The sequence below is a fragment of the Bubalus bubalis genome, chromosome 22 (assembly GCF_019923935.1).
Source record: "Bubalus bubalis isolate 160015118507 breed Murrah chromosome 22, NDDB_SH_1, whole genome shotgun sequence".
Lineage (NCBI taxonomy): Eukaryota > Metazoa > Chordata > Mammalia > Artiodactyla > Bovidae > Bubalus > Bubalus bubalis.
In genome coordinates, this window is record NC_059178.1 from 14,169,837 (window position 1) to 14,192,353 (window position 22,517).

The following is a 22,517-nucleotide window of genomic DNA, read 5'->3' on the forward strand; positions in this document are numbered from 1 at the left end:
TTACACAGAGGAAGCGTCCTGGAAGGAGCAGTGGACTGGAGGGAGCCCGGGAAACAGGAGTTTGGTCCTACCTTTAGTCAAACAGGACACTGAAATTTGTCCCCCATGGTGGGGTGGGGGAATGGTGATAGCCATCAGGCAGGACAACTGCTTTAAAAGTGTGGCCCCTGGACCTGTCGCGTCAGGGTCTCCTGAGAGCTTATTGGGATGCACATTCTCAGGACCCACCCTGGACCCGAAGCAACATGGGTGGGGCCCGGTGCGCTGTTTGCCAAGCCTTCAGGTCATCCTGAAGGCCAGTGGAGTCTGAGACCCGGGCTTCTCCCTGATGGGGGAGGAGGGCAGGGCCAAGTCGGGTTTAAAGAGTTGCCTGAGTGCGGCTGACCTTTACTTTCAACCCTAGAACACCCTTTCATCTGCCGGTTTCACCATGAGGAGCAGACGCCTGAATCACGTCTCCCACTGTTGTCCTGCAACAAGCTTGCGGTGGGTGGAGACCAGGTCTCCAGTCTGCATTCCTATTCAAAGCTGGCTTAAGTGGTATCAGTGAAAACCGTGATGGTTAATGCCAGGGTGTTGAGTGCAGGGGACATTACAGACTCTGAAGGGAAGGGTCTGAGTTGAAAATCTGGAAACCAATAGCTCACTCAATGGACCCATGGAGCAAAGATAACCCTTCCTGCCACACTCACGGAGCTGCTCTGAGATCAGCTGAAATAACTGCCTTGTGGGCGCCAAAGGTGGGGGTTGAAGGCTCTGCGTGGGGACAGACAGTGACCAGGGAAGGCCCAGCCTTGCGGAAGCCAGAACCCAGGCAGGTCAGCGGAACGCTTGCCCTGATGGGAGGGCCTCCTCGGTGGAGGGTGGCAGGGAGCTGAGTCCATCTCAGCAGGCGGAGAGCCATCTGCCTGGCACAACCTTGCTGCAAGTGGCCTTGCTCCGGGCTGCACCCAGCTCCTTGGAGGAGCAGGGACGACTGGGAATTGTGCTCCCTTCCCAGCACCCGAGCCGGAGGAGCTGGCCTGGGGCTCCTGTCAAGGGGATCGGCATGTGGAGGCCCATGTTATAATGTGAACCAACCTAGGAACAGCAAAAACCCACCTGGGAACAGGGCCTGGGGGGTGGAGGGAAGTGTGCAGGATTAATTTAATTAAGTCCTGCTTTGGGGACCAGGCTAAATTTAGCAGCTGCCTAGGCTGCTGGTTTGACTCCTTCCTGCCACTCCCTCCCATCTGCCCATCGTGAGTCCTGCCGGTGATTAATTCAGAATTCCAGGCCGGGATGTGCAGACCGCATGTGCGTGTGAATTGCTTAGCCCCAGCCCACGCCTCTGCTAAGGTTTTCTTCTGGGTCCCAGGGGCTGGTACATGCTGAAACACTGGAGCAGCGCCCACCTTCCTCCAGGGAGATGGACGCTTTGTCCCTCCTAATGACTCCTGCGGTGGCCGTAGCTCCTTGCCGAGAAAGCACAGCTGCCGTGGGCCTGACTCTCTATCTTCTTTCGTGTCATTGTTCTCAGGGGAGCTAAAAATGTGGATAAAGGGTAGTAGCATTCTGGACGAATGACTGATACTGCTACTCTGTTATGCCTGCCTCTCTTAGCAGGTAGGTGAGAGGGTCTTTTGCTACAATTTTTCTTCCAATTCTACACTCTTCCCCTTTAATGATTCATACTTGGTCTCTTTAATCTTCCAACTATTTTTTCTCCTGATTACCGTCCTCCTTATTTGGGGCCATTCTGAAGTTTATTAACATCTCCACCAGATTGAAAAGGAGCGTCAAAAAGAGAAGGAGATGAGATAGGAGGTGATGTGACTACTAATAAATACCAAATGACAATTTATGGCTTAGAACTTCCTTTGTTCATTTACCAAATCTTTATTGAGGGTCTACAGGCATTTGGGGCTTCCCAGGTGGTGGTAGTAGTAAAGAACCCACCTGCCAATGTAGGAGACATAAGAGACGGGGGTTTGATCCCTGGGTCAGGAAGACCCCCTGGAGGAGGGCATGGCAACCCACTCCAGTATTCTTGCCAGGGGAACCCCATGGACAGAGGAGCCTGGTAGGCTACAGTCCATGGGGTCACAGAGAGTCAAACACGACTGAAGCGACTTTGCACACACACACATTTGGAACACATTAAGCATTTGGGAATACCCTGATGCTGGGAAAGATTGAGGGGAGAAGGAGAAGGGGGCGACAGAGATGGTTGGGTGGCATCACCGACTCAATGGACATGAGTTTGCAAAACTCCCAGAGACAGTGAAGGACAGGGAAGCCTAGAATGCTACAGTCCATGGGGTCACAAAGAGTGAACACGACTTAGTGACCGAACAACAGCAGGTATTGTCCTAACATGGAAGCTGCGGTACTGAGCCAGACACACTTCCTACCTGCAGGGAACTGGCCATCCAGTGAGGTTAGACACAAGGAAAGTCAGTTACGGCTGGCTGATGTGTCAGCATGGTGCCATGTCAGCACAGTGCCAGCCTCTGCGTGAAGGGTCAGTAATGAGCAGCAGGCTTGGTAGTAGCAGTTGATTTCAGTGCTTCATGCAATGAGCTAGGCACAGTGGTTGAAGTCATGAGAGAGGTTTCTTTTTTCCCACTTCACTGTTTTTCATACAGCTTCTTGGGCTCTTTTCTCCAGTCCCTGTATCAAATCTTGGGCAGGTCCCCTCCCATTTCTGGTCACAGCCAGGTAAAAGAGCTTCATTTTCAAATATTGAAAGTCCACCCCATTTAAAAACCCTAAGCTACATCTCTCATTCCGTGTTCAGTTGCAGCCTCCTTGTCCACCCCTGCCTCCCCTTAGGTCCCCGCCCAGGTTTGGTGTCTGCAATGGATGGTATCTTTTTTCTCTGCTTCCCCCTTCTCTTCCTTCATGCCAGCTGCCGTTTCTGGTCTCCCCAAGATTGGCACAGGAGGAAGGAAGTTTGGAAGGATAAATCAGCATCCTCTGTAGCTGATTCTGATATAAAACTGGGCCCCTCTGGGAAGTGGTGTCTGAATATAGGCTGTTTCTCTTCTACCTGATTTGAGGGGTATGAGCAGCTTGGAGATGCTCATGGTGAAAAGCTTTGGAGTCAGACAGGCCTAGTCCCAAATGTCATTCTGTCCTCACTAGAGGTATGACCTTGGGTAAGTGACTTAAACTCTCCAGTCTTAGAATGGAATGGTATGCCTGCTTCCCAGAAGGATTATGGATGTGCTTGGTGATGGATGTACAATGATGGAGATATTGTGAGTGTGTACATAGCAGATGGTAGCCAGTTTTCAGAGGCTGAATCCCCTTTCTAGAGTTTTCCATAGCAGAGGTCTAGCATCCTCAGGTCTGAGTTAGCCCTGCCCCCAGACTCCAGCAGCCTTGACCAGTGCCCCCTTGCTGCTGTATTCCCTTTGCAGCCCCCTCCTCACCCACACAGGGAGACCACTCGTTCATCAAGAGCACTGGAAAATAACTTTGACCGCAGTGATCAAAATGGCTGTGGTGATGGAATGGGGCCATATTTTGATTAGTCCTAGGTCTATGAACATAAGTGATTGTAGAGCCCTTTCCACATCCAGAGTGCCATCTAGACATTAGGATGGTTTCTGCAACAACCAGGTCCAGAAGCCACCATCCCAGTGAGTGAGGAGGCCATGGGTCTCAGGAGAATGGGCTGCATCCAGCTTTCTCCTTGGGCGTTTTCTTTGGGGCTGTTACGATAACTTCTGAGTATCTATCGGATTTTAATCCCCTGGGAGAAGAAGCCTCTTCATGGGAGTAGAGGTTGTTGTTCACTAAATCCAGTCCAACCAGACAGAGGGAGATTTAATGATCTTTGCTTTTCCATTCCTGGAAGTTGACTCCCCAGCTCTCCCTGTTACCCCCCTCCCTGAGTTTGTGGGGCCACCTAGAAGTGAGTTGACAGCAGCTGGTATAGGAGATGGCCATTTCTATACAAGTTTGGCTACTTTCTGGCCTAAGGCTGCTAAAAATGCCCTGTTTGAGGACCAAGATACTCTTGAAGCAAAGCCCCTAAACTTGGTGGTGGTGTGCTCTTACTAAGGCTGGCTGGACCATCGATCTGAGGGCTCCAGTCTATTTTTTCCTGAAAGCAGGAAGTTCTGTAGTGACTGCTGTAGAGTTCAGGCTCAGGAGATGATATTGGGTAGCCAAGGCTTGTGACCCTCCAAACAAATAAATATTACTTGAGGAGCCGCTCGTTTTTGAGGGTCTGGAGAATGTTCTTTTCACTTGATATGTTGGCTTGGGCCAGGGATTTTGATCTTTTTGGCCACACTTTCCAGACACCTACACAGAGGCCGAGGAGGGCAGCCCCAGGAAGGAAGGTGGCAGGGGAGGGGCATGAGAGCCCAGGGGCGCCCCTGCATGCTCTTGCCTTTGCCTTCCTGGCTTCAGCCCCCTGGAGCATGGGGAAGGGGTGTCTCATTGCAAGAACTCCCTGCAAAGAGAAGATGGGGCCTTGCTTTCCCTCAATGGGAACAGCTCGCAGGCCTGGGAGATGCTGACCTACAATTCAGCTCAGGACATGTTCATTTTCTTTTAACGATAGACCTGCCACGTGCCCAGGGAAGGAAGTATAGACTGTCCCCAGTGTCCCCCTGTGTATTCCTAATGACCTTCACAAACACCTCAGGGGAGCAGTTGTACTCAGCAATCCACGGTAATTAGGGTCTGCCCTGCAGCAAGGGAATCAGAAGCAGGACACACTCTCCACGAGCATGCCACCACCTGGCCTGGAGGTTGCAAACCCTGTCTACCCGGGGGACTCATTGCCCGCCTTCTCCTGCACACAGAGGCTTGTTACTCTCAGGGGCTTGGTCAGCCCAAAGGGAGCAAGGTTGGACAGATTTCCCCAGGGTCCTGGCACTGGCCTTTGAACCTTGGAGCACACAGCCCCAGCCAGAAGCCATTCACAGTCCTGTGGATGGTTTAGGTCTCTTTCCTCCACCTTGTGAAAATACTGATAGTTATCATTCATTGAGCATCCACTACATGTTAAATTCTCTAAACAAATGATCTCTTTGAAAGCACACAACAGCCCCAGAAGGAGGTACTAGCATAACTATTATAACCCTATTTTCACAAGTGTAGAAACTGAGCCTTAGTGAGATCAGGTGACCAAAGCACATGAATCACCTCTCCATACTGCTGTATAGACATCAGTTCAGTGCAGTCCAGTCTCTCAGTCGTATCCAACTCTTTGCGACCCCGTGAATCGCAGCACACCAGGCCTCCCTGTCCATCACCAACTCCCAGAGTCTACCCAAACTCATGTCCATCAAGTCGGTGATGCCATCCAGCCATCTCATCCTCTGTTGTCCCCTTCTCCTCCTGCCCCCAATCCCTCCCAGCATCAGGGTCTTTTCCAATGAGTCAACTCTTCGCATGAGGTGGCCAAAGTATTGGAGTTTCAGCTTCAGCATCAGTCCTTCCAAAGAACACCCAGGACTGATCTCCTTTAGGATGGACGGTTTGGATCTCCTTGCAGTCCAAGGGACTCTCAAGAGTCCAAGGGACTTCTCCAACTGTGCTGGAGAAGACCACAGTTCAAAACTCCAACACCACAGTTCAAAAGCATCAACTCTTCAGCGCTCAGCTTTCTTCACAGTCCAACTCTCACATCCATATTTGACCACTGGAAAAACCATAGCCTTGACTAGACGGACCTTTGTTGGCAAAGTAATGTCTCTGCTTTTTAATATGCTATCTAGTTTGGTCATAACTTTCCTTCCAAGGAGTAAGTGTCTTTTAATTTCATGGTTGAAATCACCATCTGTGTGGATCACAATAAACTGTGGAAAATTCTGAAAGAGATGGGAATACCAGACCGCCTGACCTGCCTCTTGAGAAACCTGTATGCAGGTCAGGAAGCAACAGTTAGAACTGGACATAGAACAACAGACTGGTTCCGAATCAGGAAAGGAGTACACCAAGGCTGTATGTTGTCACCCTGCTTATTTAACTTATATGCAGAGTACATCATGAGAAATGCTGGGCTGGAAGAAGCACAAGCGGGAATCAAGATTGCCGGGAGAAATATCAATAACCTCAGATATGCAGATAACACCACCCTTATGGCAGAAAGTGAAGAGGAACTAAAAAGCCTCTTGATGAACGTGAAAGAGGAGAGTGAAAAAGTTGGCTTAAAGCTCAACATTCAGAAAACTAATCATGGCATCTGATCCTCTCACTTCATGGGAAATAGATGGGGAAACAGTGGAAACAGTATAGACATCAGGTTCATTCATTTTAACTGCCGTATACTTCATTGTTTGGTATCCACATTGCATCTGACTTGGATGGTAACTACTGTTATGGTTAGTGTTCACACTCTAGGACCTTTTCTATGCCCAAACATACACATAGGTCCACGTAAGGCTGGATCCATAGCTATGTGTATATGTATATGTGCTAGAATGTAAATTCCACGTAGGTAGGAATTTTTTGCTTTTTTTGATTGTTATTGTCTGCAATGCAGGAGACCCAGGTTTGCTTCTTGGGTCAGGAAGATCCCCTGGAGAAGGAAATGGCAACCCACTCCAGTATTCTTGCCTGGAAAATCCCAGGGACAGAGGCGCCTAGAAGGCTATATAGTTCATGGATTTGCAAAGAGCTGGACATGGCTGAATGACTATCAGTTTCATTGTATCCTTAGCACTTAAAACCTGCCAGGCACATGAATGATTTGCATATGTAAATACATAATTATGTTTTGTGCTGTTTAAAAAATCATACTCCATCTTCTGTAGGTTTCTGCTTGGTTTTCTTTGCTTAACTGAGTAACTTTCCATGACAGTACACATAGGCCTGCTTCATTCTTTTCCATTGCTGCATAACACTTCATAGGTCAGCAGACCATTCTCTTGGTGAAGGACATTTAGCTGCGTCTATTTCTTTTGCTGTTCCAATGCTGTAATTAATATCCTTGAACTCTCCTGACACACAGTGAGAGACTAGAAATGCAGAACACACCTGAAAGTGAATTTGCTGGGTCTTAGGACACACATGTCTTCATTTACTTATTTGTATATCACTCATTTGCCCTTCGGTGCTTTTTTTTATAGATACGAGGTAAAATTTATTTCTTGAAACACTTTGTAAAAATCACATGTCCAGGCTTTTACAAAACTGAAGGAAGAAATAGACAAAAACAAAACAAAAAACCCTGGTGAAATGAACTAAAACAAGAAACAGAAAAGAATGAGTGGATCCCTGGATAAACTACTAACCTTGGGGAAAAGTATTTTCTTATAATTCTGTGTGAAATAGAAAAGTAGTCGCATTACATATTACAATAGTTAATAGAAACCTTTAACACAGGAGGCAAGAACTGGGCCACACACTCTGCTAGAATAGATAATTTCCTAAATTGTTATGAGGCTTAGGCAAAGAAACTGTCTTGTGTTTCAACAGAAGTCTTGGACTCATCCTTGAGAAAATATCCAGCAGCCAGTTCCAATGCTTTTTAAAAAACAAAACCTAATTACATTCCTAGTAACAATATGTGAACATCCCTACTTACCTTCATCAATGGCTGGTACTGTGCAATGGGTGGGAAGTGGCATCATAGTGTTGGACATGGCTCCAATCATGAACTTCTTATTGCAAAATTCAGACTTAAATTGAAAAAAGTAGGGAAACCACTAGACCATTCAGGTATGACCTAAATCAAATCCCTTATGATTGTACAGTGGAAGTGAGAAATAGATTCAAGGGATTAGATATGATAGACACAGAGTGCCTGAAGATCTATGGACAGAGGTTCGTGACATTGTACAGGAGGCAGTGGTCAAGACCATCCCCAAGAAAAAGAAGTGCAAAAAGGCAAAATGGTTGTCTGAGGAGGCCTTACAAATAGCTGTCAAAAAAAGAGAGGCAAAAGGCATAGGAGAAAAGGAAAGATATACCCACTTGAATGCAGAGTTCCAAAGAATAGCAAGTAGAGATAAGAAAGCCTTCCTTAGCAATCAATACAAAGAAATAGAGGAAAGCAATAGAATGGGAAAGACCAGAAATCTCTTCAAGATAATTAGAGATACCAAGGGAACATTTCATGCAAAGATGGGCTCAATAAAGGACAGAAATGGTATGGACCTAACAGAAGCAGAAGATAATAAGGAGAGGTGGCAAGAATACACAGAAGAACTATACAAAAAAGATCTTCACAAGCCACATAATCACGATGGTGTGATCACTCACCTAGAGCCAGGCATCCTGGAATGTGAAGTCAAGTGGGCCTTAGGAAGAATCGCTACGAAAAAAGCTAGTGGAGGAGATGGAATTCCATTTGAGGTATTTCAAATCCTAAAAGATGATGCTGTGAAGGTGCTGCACTCAATATGCCAGAAAATTTGGAAAACTCAGCAGTGGCCACAGGACTGGAAAAGGTCAGTTTTCATTCCAATCCCTAAGAAAGGCAATGCCAAAGAATGCTCAAACTACCGCACAATTGCACTCATCTCACATGCAAGTAAAGTAATGCTCAAAATTCTCCAAGCCAGGCTTCAACAGTACGTGAACCGTGAACTTCCAGATGTTCAAGCTGGTTTTAGAAAAGGCAGAGGAACCAGAGGTCAAATTGCCAACATCTGTTGGATCATCAAAAAAGCAAGAGAGTGCTAGAAAAACATCTACTTCTGCTTTATTGACTATGCCAAAGCATTTGACAGTGTGGATCACAACCAGCTGTGGGAAATTCTGAAAGAGATGGGAATACCAGACCGCCTGATCTGCCTCTTGAGAAATCTGTATGAAAGTCAGGAAGCAACAGTTAGAACTGGACATGGAACAACAGACTGGTTCCAAATCGGGAAAGGAGTACACCAAGGCTGTATGTTGTCACCCTGCTTATTTAACTTATATGCAGAGTACATCATGAGAAATGCTGGGCTGGATGAAGCACAGGCTGGAATCAAGATTGCTGGGAGAAATATCAATAACCTCAGATATGCAGATGACCCACCCTTATGGTAGAAACCGAAGAAGAACTAAAGAGCCTCTTGATGAAAGTGAAAGAGGAGAGTGAAAAAGTTGGCTTAAAACTCAACATTCAGAAAACTAAGATCATGGCATCTGGTCCCACCACTTCATGGGAAATAGGTGGGGAAACAGTGGAAACAGTGAGACCCTATTTTTTGGGCTCCAAAATCACTGCAGATGGTGACTGCAGCCATGAAATTAAAAGACACTTGCTCCTTGGTAGAAAAATTATGACCAACCTAGACAGCATTTTAAAAAGCAGAGACATTACTTTGCCAACAAAGGTCCATCTAGTCAAGGCTATGGTTTTTCCTGTGGTCATGTATGGATGTGAGAGTTGGACCATAAAGAAAGCTGAGTGCCAAAGAATTGATGCTTTTGAAGTGTGGTGTTGGAGAAGACTCTTGAGAGTCCCTTGGACTGCAAGGAGATCCAACCAGTCCATCCTAAAGGAAATCAGTCCTGAGTATTCATTGGAAGGACTGATGCTGAAGCTGAAACTCCAATACTTGGCCACCTGATGTGAAGAACTGATTCATTTGAAAAGACCCTGATGCTGGGAAAGATTGAAGGTGGGAGGAGAAGGGGGCGACAGAGGATGAGCTCTTTGGATGGCATCACCGACTTGAGTTTGAGTAGACTCTGGGAGTTGGTGATGGACAGGGAGGCCTGGCGTGCTGCAGTCCATGGGATCGCAGAGTCAAACATGACTGAACAACTGAACTGAACTGAACTGATGCAATGGGTGGGAAGTGGCATCACAGTGCATTGACTGGCCAGTGAAGTTCAATCGACAGTTTCCACTTTTTTATTTTTGTTGTTCAGCGACCAAAGTTGTTTCTAACTCTTTGCAGCCCTGTGGACTGTGGCACACCAGGCTTTCCTGTCCTTCACCATCTCCCTGAGTTTGCCCAAGTTCATGTCCATTGAATCAGTAATGTCATCCAACCATCTCATCCTCTGTTGCCCTCTTCCCCTTCTGCCCTCAATCTTTCCCAGCATGAAGGTCTTTTCCAATGAGTCGGCTTTTCGCATAGGTGGCCAAAGAATTGGAGCTTCAATGTCAGTCCTTCCAATGAATATTCAGCGTTGATTTCCTTTAGGACTGACTGGTTTGATCTCCTTGCAGTCCAAGGGACTCGCAAGAGTCCACACCACAGTTCGAAAGGGTCAATTCTTCAGCGCTCTGCCTTCTTTATGGTCCAGCTCTCACATCTGTACGTGACTACTGGAAAGACCATAGCTTTGACTATAATACCCAGTGATATGTATCTTCTAAACATTTCTTTTTTCAAGTACATAGTAAAACAATTGATGTATATATTGATCTTTTAACTAGCAACCTCCCTATCTTTTTAATTCTAACACATTGCTGTCAGTTCTTTTCGATCTCCGTAGAGGATTGTGTCATTCAAATAGTGGTAGTTTTGTTTCTTACTTTCCAACTTGTACACTCTTTATTTTTTTTTCTTGCTGTACTGTATTTAGCTAGGGATGTCCAGTACAGAGTTGAGCAGAGGCAGAGGTGATAGACAACCTTGTGTTGTTCCTGATATTAAAGGGAATGCTCCCAGGATGTCACCATTAAGTACCATGTTTGCAGTATTAGATGGCCTTTATCAGGTTAGGGAAGCTCATTCAGTTCTTGGCTTGCTAAGATTTTATTCAGAAATAACTGTTAGCATTTTATCACATGATTTCTCCCCTCTTCTGAGATGATTATATCATTAGTCTCTTTTAATCCATTACTCTGGCAAATTACACTAGCAGTTTCTCTCATGTTAAGCTACTTTTCCCAATTCCTTGCAAAAATTTAACTGTATATATATATATATTTTAAAATATATTTCTATATTTGACTTTATTATTATTTTTAACCTTTTTTGCATCTTTATTCATGAATGAGATTGGCCTGTAATTTTCCTTTTTCAGATTTTCCCAGCCTCAAGTTTTCATTAGCCTCACAAAATGGGTTAAAAATAGGCTTTCTTTCTTACACTTAAGAAGATTATATAGATGGTAAAATGGTTTAGTCATTGCATGTCAGATAGGACCTGCCTGTAAAACCATCTGGACCTCTTGTTTTCTTTGTGGGAAGATTTAAAGTTACTTATTCAATATTTACTGATTATAAGACATGTCAGATTTTCTATTTGTTCTAAAATTCATTTTTGTAGTTATAGTCTTCTAGGAATTTGTCTATTTTACTTAAATTTTCAAATCTATTGACTTAAAGTTCTTCATTATTTTCTTTTGATCTTTCAAAATCCTTCGAGTATCTGAAGTTAGCTGCCCCATACTTTCTTTCTTGATGTTAATTGATTTTATTCTTCTCTTCCCACTTTTCTATTCAGTTTCACAAAGGTTGGTCTTTTAAAGCAACATTTATTTGCTTTGTTAATTTTCTCTTTTGTATCTTTGTTTTCTGTTTTGTTGATTTCCTATTTTTCTATTCCTCTCTATATATTCTTTATTAATTAACTTCTTTTTATAATATAAGAATTTAAGATTCTATACTTCTCTCTAGTGCTGAGATCTAAGTTGCTTCAGTTGTGTCTGACTCTTTAGAACCCTATGGACCATAGTCCACCAGGCTCCTCTGTCCATGGGATTATCCAGACAAAAATACTGGAGTGGGTTGCCATGCCCTCCTCCAGGGGATCTTCCCTACCCAGGGATTGAACCCGCATCTCTTCTGTCTTCTGCATTGGCAGCTGGATTCTTTACCACTTAGCACCACCTGGAAAGCCCCATACTTCTCTCTATATACTGCTTTATCTGCATCTCATAAATCTGATAGAAAGTATTTTTATTATCATTCAGTTCTATGTATTTAAAAACTTTTATTATAATTTTGTATTTTTAATATAATTTTTAATATTTGTTTTTTAGTTTACTTTTATAACTGATTTCTAATTTAATGACATGAAGATCAAAGAACATGGACTGTTCTTTAGAATCATTTGAAATTGCTTTATATCTCATCAGTTTCTAAAATTTTTCTATGTAAGCCCAAGGTGTTCTCTAATTTGAAGACTTTGAATTTAAAACACTTGTTAATTAATCAAAGTTAAAAGTTCAGAACTTCTCTATTTTTGCTTATTGTATCTGATCTGTCAATTACTGTGAGAAGAGTTTTAAAATTTCCCACTTTAATGTTGTGTTTACCTCATTTCTTTCTGTACATTAAAAATTGTTTTCTACACATATTTTGAGGATATTTTATTAAATATGAATTTAGAATTATTATTATATTTTCCTGAGAGTTGAAAGTTTTATTTAGAAATACCTTCATTGACTTATTTGTTGGTGGTCATAGCTCTCATTTTCAGTTTTTTTTGATAATGTCTTCATTTCACCTCCATTCTTAAAAGATACTTTTTCTGGATGCACAATTCTATGGTCTAGTCATTTCAGCACTTTGAGGATGATTTCCATTATTTTTATTCCATTGTTTTTTATCTGGGTACCTTGGTGGATTCTTTACTGTCTGAGCCACCAGGGCTGCGTGCTGCAGTCCATCCCACTGCAGAGAGTCACACACGACTTGGTGGCTGAGCAACAACCATGGCGGACCCAGCTGACAAAGAAGGAGTGCGCAGTCCTCCCCGCTTCCCCACGGTCCCCCACCCCGCCCCACCTCCGCCTCCTGACACACGCATAAACACGCACTTGATCTTAATGTCCTACACCTCGATGGTCAGGATAACAACCACCACAACCCAACAGAACAGTATTTTTGAGCCTGGGCTTCAAACCAGGAGTCGCAAAGGGTGGTCCCTTTTGTAGAATGAGAGCTATGAGTACTTGTTTATCAGCTCAGGGAATCCTTAAAGACACGTACATCTTCCAAGTGCCGGGAGTGAAAAAAGAAACAAAAAATTCACCCATGTGGAAGTGGAATCCCTAGCTGAAATCATACTCAAAACAATTAAAATTCTCTCATTAAAGAGAAACACTTGCATTGAAAAAAGAATTTTCTTTTCTAGAAAAGGACAAAATCCAGGTATCTGCAAGTTATAAGACACACATACAATTTGATGACACACAAAAATTAAGAGCCAAGAGTTGGAAGAGAATAAACAGTATAGATAACAAAATAAAGCTGGTATTGCAATTGCATAACAATGTAAAGGAGAAGGCAATGGCACCCCACTCCAGTACTCTTGCCTGGAAAATCCCATGGATGGAGGAGCCTGGTGGGCTGCAGTCCATGGGGTCGCGAAGAGTCGGACGCAACTAAGCGACTTCACTTCCACTTTTCACTTCCATGCATTGGAGAAGGAAATGGCAACCCACTCCAGTGTTCTTGCCTGGAGAATCCCAGGGACGGGGGAGCCTGGTGGGCTGCCGTCTATGGGGTCGCACAGAGTCGGACATGACTGAAGTGACTTAGCAGTAGCAGCAAGAGCACAGTGTAAAAAGTAAGGAGAAATAGCGTAGATAAAGAAGATCATTGTGTAATGATAAAAGGGACAGTCCACTAGGACGATCATGGATTCTTATGTGCCAGACAACATAGCCCGCCCTAAAGGGAAGCACAAATGGAAAGAATGGGAAGGAGAAAAAGACATTCATAATTACCGTAGGAGATTTTTAGCACATCTTGTAGAAATGGAAGATATAAACTTGTAAGGTTATGAAAGGCTCAAACAGGGCAAATAACAGGCCTCAACCAGTGGATCTATATATAAAACCCTGCATCTTACAAGTGGAAACTATGCTTTCTTTTCAGTCACACATTTATAGAAACTGAGCATGGACAAGGCCACTAAAGAAGTCAACATCACACAGACCACATTCTCTACCATCGTACAATGCAACCGTAATTCAATGATAAAAAGCACTTCCCTCCACCTGTCATGGATGCTGGTGCCTTGAGCAAGACTCAGAGGAGGGCAGGGTAACCTACAGGCAGGATGAAGGCTGGAGGGCATGATATTTCTTAATAGAACTGGATAGCATGCGTGTGCCCCTTTTGTTTGTGACACGAAGGATTACCTGATCATATTTATAGCCTGCATCTTCAGGGCATGCTCAGTGGTCTCCTTCGCAGCTGACTGTCTCAGGGTGAGGTAGCCAGGAGAGTTCTTATTATACTCATTTTACACATGAAGGAACGGATAAATAGAGAGAGAAGCTCACCTACCAAGACACTGAAAATTTTTTTAAAAAGCAAATTGTGGAGCTGAGGCTGAATTCGTGTATCCTGACTTCAGATAGGTTGCTCTCGCCAACCACAGCATGAGCTGTGGTTGATTCACATTCAACTTAAAATCTCACCAAACTAAGGTTCTTGAGAGCAGGCCCTAAACCTATTCAGTACTCTACCCGTGCCTGGCGATGGAAGATTGCAGTACCTGCTTGTTGAATGAATGCAGAATTAAATTATTAATTTCTACACAGGTATTTGCATTTATTTATTTCCAAATAACTCATGTAATAAATGTCATTTGTTGGGAATTTGGGGGAAAAGGGAGAAAGAAGAAATTAAAATCTCCCATAATCCTTTCATTAAATATTTTATAAAACATTTTAGTGGCTGCACAATAAGTATATACATGCTCCACATTTAGGCTTTTCCTAAATTTTCTCTATTATAAATAATTCTGTGACAGGTACTACTGCACATTTTCATTATTTCCTGAAGATAAATTCCTAGAATTGAAATCACTGAGTCAAAAGACATGAAGCTTTTAAAGGTTTTTGATGAATATTTCCAGATTCCCTTCCTGAAACTAATTCGCATTCTCCAACGTAAGAAAGTATCCATTTCTGTGCACCCGCATCAATATTATTTTTCCTTTTTCCTCCTTTTAAAGTAAACTTTTTGCTGACGTTTTACATACATAGAAAAATATGCATGCACCATAGTTTATGGCTCAAACCAGCATCTAGATCATGACAGAGCGTGTTATCAGGATCCCAGAAGCCACCTTCCAGTCATTTTCATGCTACCAAGGGGAACCACTCTCCTTTTAACAGGACCGCTTAGTCTTGAACTTTGTATTTATGCAAGTGGAACCGTGTAGTATTACTCTTTTGTGTCTGTCTGATTTTACTCAACATTGTGTCTGGGAATTCATCCATACTCCTATGTGTAGTGCAGTTTGTTCTTTCTCGTTTCTGTATTGTATTTTATTATGTGAATGTATCACCATGAATCCATCTTACTGTAGATGGGCATTTGGATAGCTTCTAGGTTGAGACTGTTACCATAAGCACGTCCACGATGAGTCTTAAACGTGTCTTCTGGCGAATGATCATAAGCATTTCTGTTAACTATATTCCTAGGACTAGAATTTACTGGGTCACAACACTGTGTGTGTGTGCTAAGTCGCTTCAGTCGTGTCCGACTCTTTGCGACCCTATAGACTGTAGCCCGCCAGGCTCTTCTGTCCCTGGGATTCTCCAGGCAGGAATGCTGGAGTGGGTTGCCGTGCCCTCCTCCAGGGGATCTTCCCAACCCAGGGATGGAGCCCATACCTGTTACGTCTCCTGCATTGGCAGGCGGATTGTTTACCACTAGCGCCACCTGGGTCACAACACTAAGTCCTTTTAATTTTAGAAACTGCCAAGTAAGGATAAAGCTTAAATCAGCAAATAATAGCTAGTGGAGAATTTCAGACCTTCTGGGTGCTGAGTGTGATTTGGGCCTGGGGTCTTTTCCTAGATTTTTCCTATCATGCCTTATTGGCTCTGCTGGCCCAAGTATGCATAACTCTAAATAAATAGACTCTTGGGTTGAGGGCTCATATATAGAAATGGAGATGTTTGTAAATGTGGTCAGAGTTGGGGGTGGAACTCATCACATAGCTGTGCAGGTGAATGTTAACAGAGATTGGGGTGTTCCTTTTGGGAACTTTCTGTTCCAGGTATATTCGGATGGATTGGAGCAGACTATGTAAGCCAAGCCAAAATGTTGAGGAGTTTATTCAATAGGCAGTGGGTTGTCATAGAAGGCTTTTGGGCAGGTGAGTGCCTTCACAGAAGCAACGTTTTGGAAACACGTGGGAAGATAGCCCGAATCCAGTTAATGCCCTATGCAATGGCACTGCGAGGGGAACTGTGGGACTTCAGGGAGGGGAGCAAAGAGTGTCCTTACCTCTGAGTGAAGCCACAGGAGCCCGGGAACCTCCCAAGGCCACACTGAAGTGGGCTGCACCCTTCTCTGGCTTCTGCTATGCCTAAACTTCCTTTTCTGCCTAAACCTCCTTTTCTGACTTGCCCAAACACCCTCTAGTAAGTGCTCTGACTGTGTCCTCCTGCAGGATGGGAGCTTCTTGGGGCAAAGACCATGTGTGCCCTGATTGCCCTTCTACTCCTAGCACCTAGTACAGTACCTGGCACATAATAGATGCTCAATAAACTTTTGTGGAACGAGCAGTGTTCCTCTGGGTAATAGGTACATTCCTCAGGTGCGTTCCCCTCTCTTCCAGGCCCTTTCCAATGACTCACATCTGCTTGTCTCTCAGTCCCAGATTTTCTCCTAGCCACTGCCTTAAGAGTTTCTTGTTGTCTTCTTCAGGGCTCTTGAATTCTGCGCAAAGTGAGGGTGTCAAGGTAAAATCAGTGCAGAACCCTTCCAAGAGTTTATTTCTCCCTTCCTTCCTATTTCCGTGAACATGAGCCTGGGTCAGCAGCCCAGCACCCGCAATCTCTGTGCTTTGTGCTGCCCCCTCACCCATGAAGCTATAGTAGGGAGGCTACCTGAGGCTCAGGACTGAGGTTGCCTTCATTCTAGCAGCTGCCAAGTGCTGGCTATGTGGGGGGAGTGACCCCTTGTCTTCCCGCCACCCCCCTACAAAATCCAGGCAGTGCTGTTATCAGAAGGTAGAACACACCAGGCTCCAGGTGGTCCTTTGTCTGCCCTTTGTTTAGGTGCTTTTTTCTCCAGTGGAGCTTGGACGTGATTCACTGGCGATAAATGCCGCCACGTCTTGCTGGAGCCACCTGCAGCCAGATGTGAGGGATGCTGGCCCTGTCACAAGCTTTGTGTGGATCAGCGTGGCCTCTTTTTTCTTTCCTTTTTTACCATGTTGACCATGAAATGACTTCGGGGAGGCAGGGAGCCTGAAGCATAGAGGCAGGCCGATGTGCCAGCCGTCACTTCAGACTGGAGAGGGACCAAGACCTGTGAGGACTGGATGTTCTGGATTTCCTTCTAGGGCATTCTTTTTTAAACGGTGGAGTGGGAGCTGCTCGCTCAGAAAGCAGTCATCGGTCTGTGTTGTGAGGAGAGGGGGTGGGTGAGGCACTGGCTCTGAAGGGCTGTCCTCTGGCCCTGGGATGGGTCACACCATGGACTTCTTCCCTCTGAGCACATGTGAAGCACACGTGATGATGTGTGGGCCACCAGTCCCCTTTCCAGGCAGGTTTAAGGGCTCTGTCAGTCTCAAATCACTTCTGCTGTCCACAGCAAGATTCTCCAGTTGATATATTTTTTAAAAAAACCAAAAGCATAAACAAATTCAAAACCACAACCCATACAGTTCCTCAGGGACCGCCTATGAAGAACCAGTTGACAGCAGAGAACAGTTGATTGGTACCTACTGCTACATGGCAAAGCAACCCCAGATAAAGTGTCTTAAAGCAAGCATTGCTCACAGCCCTGTGGGTCGGGAATTTGGGCAGGACTCTATGTCCAAAGCTTTTCTTTCTTCTGTTTGGGCCACTCAGTTGGAGCTGAGGATCCAAGACGGCGCCCCTCTCCGGTCTGGTGCCCTGATGCTGGCTCTTGGCTGTAGCCTTGTGTCTTCTCCACGTGGCCTGTTTCTCTTCTCATGGTCTCCGTTCTCCAGGATCTCTCTCTGTAGCAGAACAGCCTGTCTACTGTACACAATGACGGGGACCCACCTCTGTGAATGTGGAAGCTGCAGGCCACTTCAGGCCCAGAAGGTCACTTCCACTATGTTTTATCTGTGTGCCAAGACACAGCACATGGCCAGTGCAGATTAAGGGGTAGGGAAACATCGCCCACCTCTCGACAGGAAGATCGTCGTGGCCATCTTTGGAAATTACCCATCATGGGGAGACACCTAAAGTTGGCTTCCTGTAGCCATCGACACACGTGAGCCCTTATTCTTTTCTCTGCCCAGCTCCTGCTTTGCCTGACCCCCAGTGTCCTGAAGGAGAAGAAGCTGTCACCTGGAAAAAAGGAGGTTGATTTAAAAAAAGAAAAAAAGGCTCGTATGCTATTTTTGTGATTATAAATTGTGGGAGCAACCTCCAGATTTACTGGGGAGCAGGGTGGAGGCCAAGCACCCCTTTCCCACGGTCAGGCGTGTCCCCGCCTCAGCCACTGTTCTTAGTTTCGCAGCCATAAAACTCGCACCTCGCATATTTGTTAAACAGCTTATTAGGAGTTCTAGCCTTTCTCAGAAGAGCTGTAAGCTTCTAATTCTCAAGATGTAAGTAGAATCGCTGTTTATTTTGCACTTTGATTTGGGGCAGAAAATCTTAAGCTTGGGAACATACCTGAGCCCTGTTAGGGTCATTTACAAAGCTGGAGAAAAAGAAAGAGAGACTAGGAATAAGAAGGGCTGTTTTTCACGAGGCACAGGAAGAGTTTTTCCAACATGAGAATTCTGGAAGTCACCTCGGGTTATAAAAATCCGAGGTTTTTTTGTTGTTGTTGTTCTGGTGATCCTGTACCTTTTATCATCCGCCCTGTCCTTGTCCAGCTCCTCCAATCCCATCTGTCCTTCACACCTCCTTCTCTGTATCCTGAGTCCAGTTCCAGGATCTCATACCTGAGATGTTTCCAGAAGCAAATTTCCAAAATTGAACTGGCTTTTGTGGAGAGAAAACAGATCTGTTTGTCCCTGTTGCTTAATGTTCTCAGCATAATGATGCTTACAGATGGCTGCAATTTGAAAGACTTCTGTTTTTATTAATTTTAAACATGGTATCCTTAAGAACCAAGGGCAGAAATCCAAGGCTCACAAGGGGTGCTGCCACTCTGCAGTTTACCTGCTTCTTGGAAGATGGTGCCAAGCATTCTTTCAGGTCATTAAAAGCTAGGAGAGCACGTCAAATGTAGGGGAAAGAAAGTATTAAGTACACTCCCCCCACCCCCTCTTTGGATATATAATATAGTGTGGCTTGAGGGTCAGGAGACCCGAGTGTGGTGACCCCGGCTCCATTAAAAAGGAACCCTGTAATCTTGGGCAAGTCCCTTGACCTCTCTGGGCTTCAACTCCTGAGCTTTAAGTCAGTGATCTGGAGTTGATTCATTTTAACAAACTCTGGGTCAGGCATTGTTCTGGGCATCAAGCTTAGAGACTGAGCGAGGCTATGTCCCGCCTGCAGGAACTCAGCATAATGACCTCTGAAGCTCTGAGACACTCAGCATTTCCCAAATAAATGTATGCCCTGATGCTACACTTAGTGATACAAATAACTCTGGTCGTACAGTGGGAAAACCACACAGAGAAAGAGGTCTGCTGCCTTCTAGCAAAGCGTCCGTGTAGGCAGAATATCATGGTATTGGTCATTAGCATTCATCTATGTTTTTGCAAGATTTGTTTATGAAAGCACTCTACCAGTTCAGCTAGGGCTGGTTTGCTATCAATTAATTAATTGGTTAATTTTCCATTGCTAGAGATCAGACTTTTCTTTTAATTAAGTTACTGTTTTGCTAACTTGTGACTCTTTTCCAGCAATAAGTACTCCTTATAATTAGGAAGGATAACTTGGGTTTCAAGTTGGAGATGACAAGGGCCCCAGAGCAAGTCTCTGTGAAAGGAAGGATTAGTGAATAGACAGCGTGTAATGAGAGCTAGGGGTGCATGGCATGGTGGGTGGTAGTGAGGTGGGGGATGGTGAGGACACTTTTGTAAATAGTTTCTCGGCCAGGACAAGAGCAGATGCCTATGGACTTAAACGCCCAAAGACGAGAGTCAGGGTCCTTACTTGCTGGCTCCCACTCTTTGCCTTCTTGCCAAGGGTCCAATGACTGTGACTTAGACGGGGGGGGGAGAGGAGTTGGTGGCCGGGACCACATCAGTGATAGGAGAAGGGAGACAAATGGAAGGAACTGAGATTTACTTTAGAGGCACACTCATAGACTTCAGTGATGGGTTGGGTGTCAATAGTGGTGAAGGCGGGTGAACACAGGGGCTGGGGAGGAAGAGGGGAAACTCAGGGATAACACCCCAGAGTTTTGGCTTGAGCTACTGTGTGGACCATGATGATATTTATAAAAAGACTGGGAAGGCCTGGGTGAAGTATTAGCATCTTTGTTGTCGTTGTTCAGTTGCTCAGTCTTGTCCGACCGTTTGCTACCCCATGGACTGCAGCATGCCAGGCTTCCCTGTCCTTCACCATCTCCCGGAGCTTGCTCAAACTCAAGGCCATTCAGTCGGTGATGCAACCCAACCATCTCATCCTCTGTCATCCCCTTCTCCTCCTGCCTTCAATCTTTCCCAGCATCAGGGTCTTTTCAAATGAGTCGGCTGTTCACATCAGGTGGCCAAAGTATTGGAGTTTCAGCTTCAACATCAGTCCTTCCAATGAACATTCAGGACTGATTTTCTTTAGGATGGACTGGTTGGATCTCCTTGTGAGTCCAAGGACTCTCAAGAGTCTTCTCCAACACCACAGTTCAAAAGCATCAATTCTTCGGTGCTCTGCGGAGTTTGGAATGCCAGGTGTATCACCCAGCTGGAGTTGGTGAAACCAGCAACTGGTTGCAACTCTTACAAAAGAGATCAGGTGGAGATGGTGTTGTCCATGAACCTTTGAACCTAACTTTCTATCATAATGCTGTTTTTGTGATAAAATAAAATTCGAGTTCAAAATACCCAATTTAACAAATATACCTTGGAGAATAACTGTCTGGAAGCTAGGGAGTAACTGTATACCTTTTTACCCAGGGGCCATCTGGGATTGTTAAGAGGTAGTTTGGTGTAGTAGAAAAGTGTCAGATTGAGTCCTAAAACACTGGTTCTTGATCTGGCCCTAATCCACATGTACTAACACCCCGTGTAACTAAGAACACTTCACGTGATGCTTTGCCCATCTGCTTCACACACCGATCATGAGACAGATGGGTGGAGGTGTTATGAAAAGGACAACATGCCATGGAATTTACAGAAATGATCGTTTTATGCAGGATATAATGTGTGTTTCTTCAGGGGACAGCAGTGACAAAGTGGATTATTTCCTTTTTTGATAGTTTCAATGTTCTCCTACCTTAACAGTAACACCTGCTTATCATTCTAAAAATGGAAAATACATGAAAATAGAAAGAAGAAAATTACCTGTGTTTTCACAGCTCTGAGAAAACCATTCAATATTTTGGCATATTTCCTATCAGTAATATTTTTATGGAGGTTTTAAAAATTAGACATTATTTCAAGCATGTAGAAATGTACAGAGAAATTATATAACTGTTATCCATATACCATGAACCATAATTAATGAATCTTAATATTTCTGCCATATTTGATTTGAATCCTTTCCCTTTTTAGAAATAATGTGTTGTAGATAACCATTGACACCTCATTTTCACCTTTCAATCCTTTTCCTTTTTCCCTAAAATATAACAGCTATTGTATACTTTTAACTAATCTGAATGTGAAATGGAATTTCATTGTTGTTTCAAACTTCACTGGTAGCAATCTCACTTTTTTTCACTTACAAGTAAACTGTTTGAAGGGTCTTTATCCTTTCCCAGCTGCTGCTGCTGCTAAGTCTCTTCAGTCATGTCCGACTCTGTGCGACCCCAGAGACAGCAGCCCACCAGGCTCCCCCATCCCTGGGAGTCTCCAGGCAAGAACATTGGAGTGGGGTGCCATTGCCTTCTCTGATCCTTTCCCTACTGATTCCTAATGCCAAGTTTGCCGTATGCCAAGTTTGCCTCTATCTATGAGTTTCTTTCTTGGATTGCTATTTCTTTTGGGCTTAATTGTCCATTCCTGTAATAATAATATATAAGTCTATTAGAGGACAAACTTATGATTACCAGGGGAAGGGTGGGAGGAAAGGATATTTATGGAGTTTGGGATCAACATCTATAGACTGCTATATTTGAAACAGATAGCCAACAAGGTCCTACTGTATAGAATAGGAAACTCTGCTCAGTGTTATGTGGCAGCCTGGATGGAGGAGAGTTTGTGGGAGAATGGCTGAATCCATTTGCTGTCCACCTGAAACTCAGCATTGTTACCTGGCGATAGTGAAGTGAAGTTGCTCAGTTGTGTCCGACTCTGTGCGACCCCATAGATGGCAGCCCACCAGGCTCCCCTGTCCCTAGGATTCTCCAGGCAAGAACACTGGAGTGGGTTGCCATTTCCTTCTCCAATGCATGAAAGTAAAAAGTCAAAGTGAAGTCGTTCAGTCGTGTCCGACTCTTAGCGACCTCATGTACTGCAGGCTACCAGGCTCCTCCATCCATGGTATTTTCCAGGCAAGAGTACTGGAGTGGGGTGCCATCACCTTGCTATACCCCAGTGTAAAATAAAAAGTTTAAAGAAGAAGTAACATGTAAGTCTATTACTTTGTTTTCTAACAAGTCTTGAGATAAT

General features: G+C 44.5%; 1 protein-coding gene across 1 annotated transcript in view; it reads left to right on the forward strand.

Annotated features, from left to right (window-relative positions):
- The window catches only part of ZBTB7C (zinc finger and BTB domain containing 7C), a 305,996-nt gene that overhangs the window by 39,709 nt on the left and 243,770 nt on the right, over positions 1–22,517 (forward strand). The gene's annotated exons all lie outside the window — the stretch shown is intronic.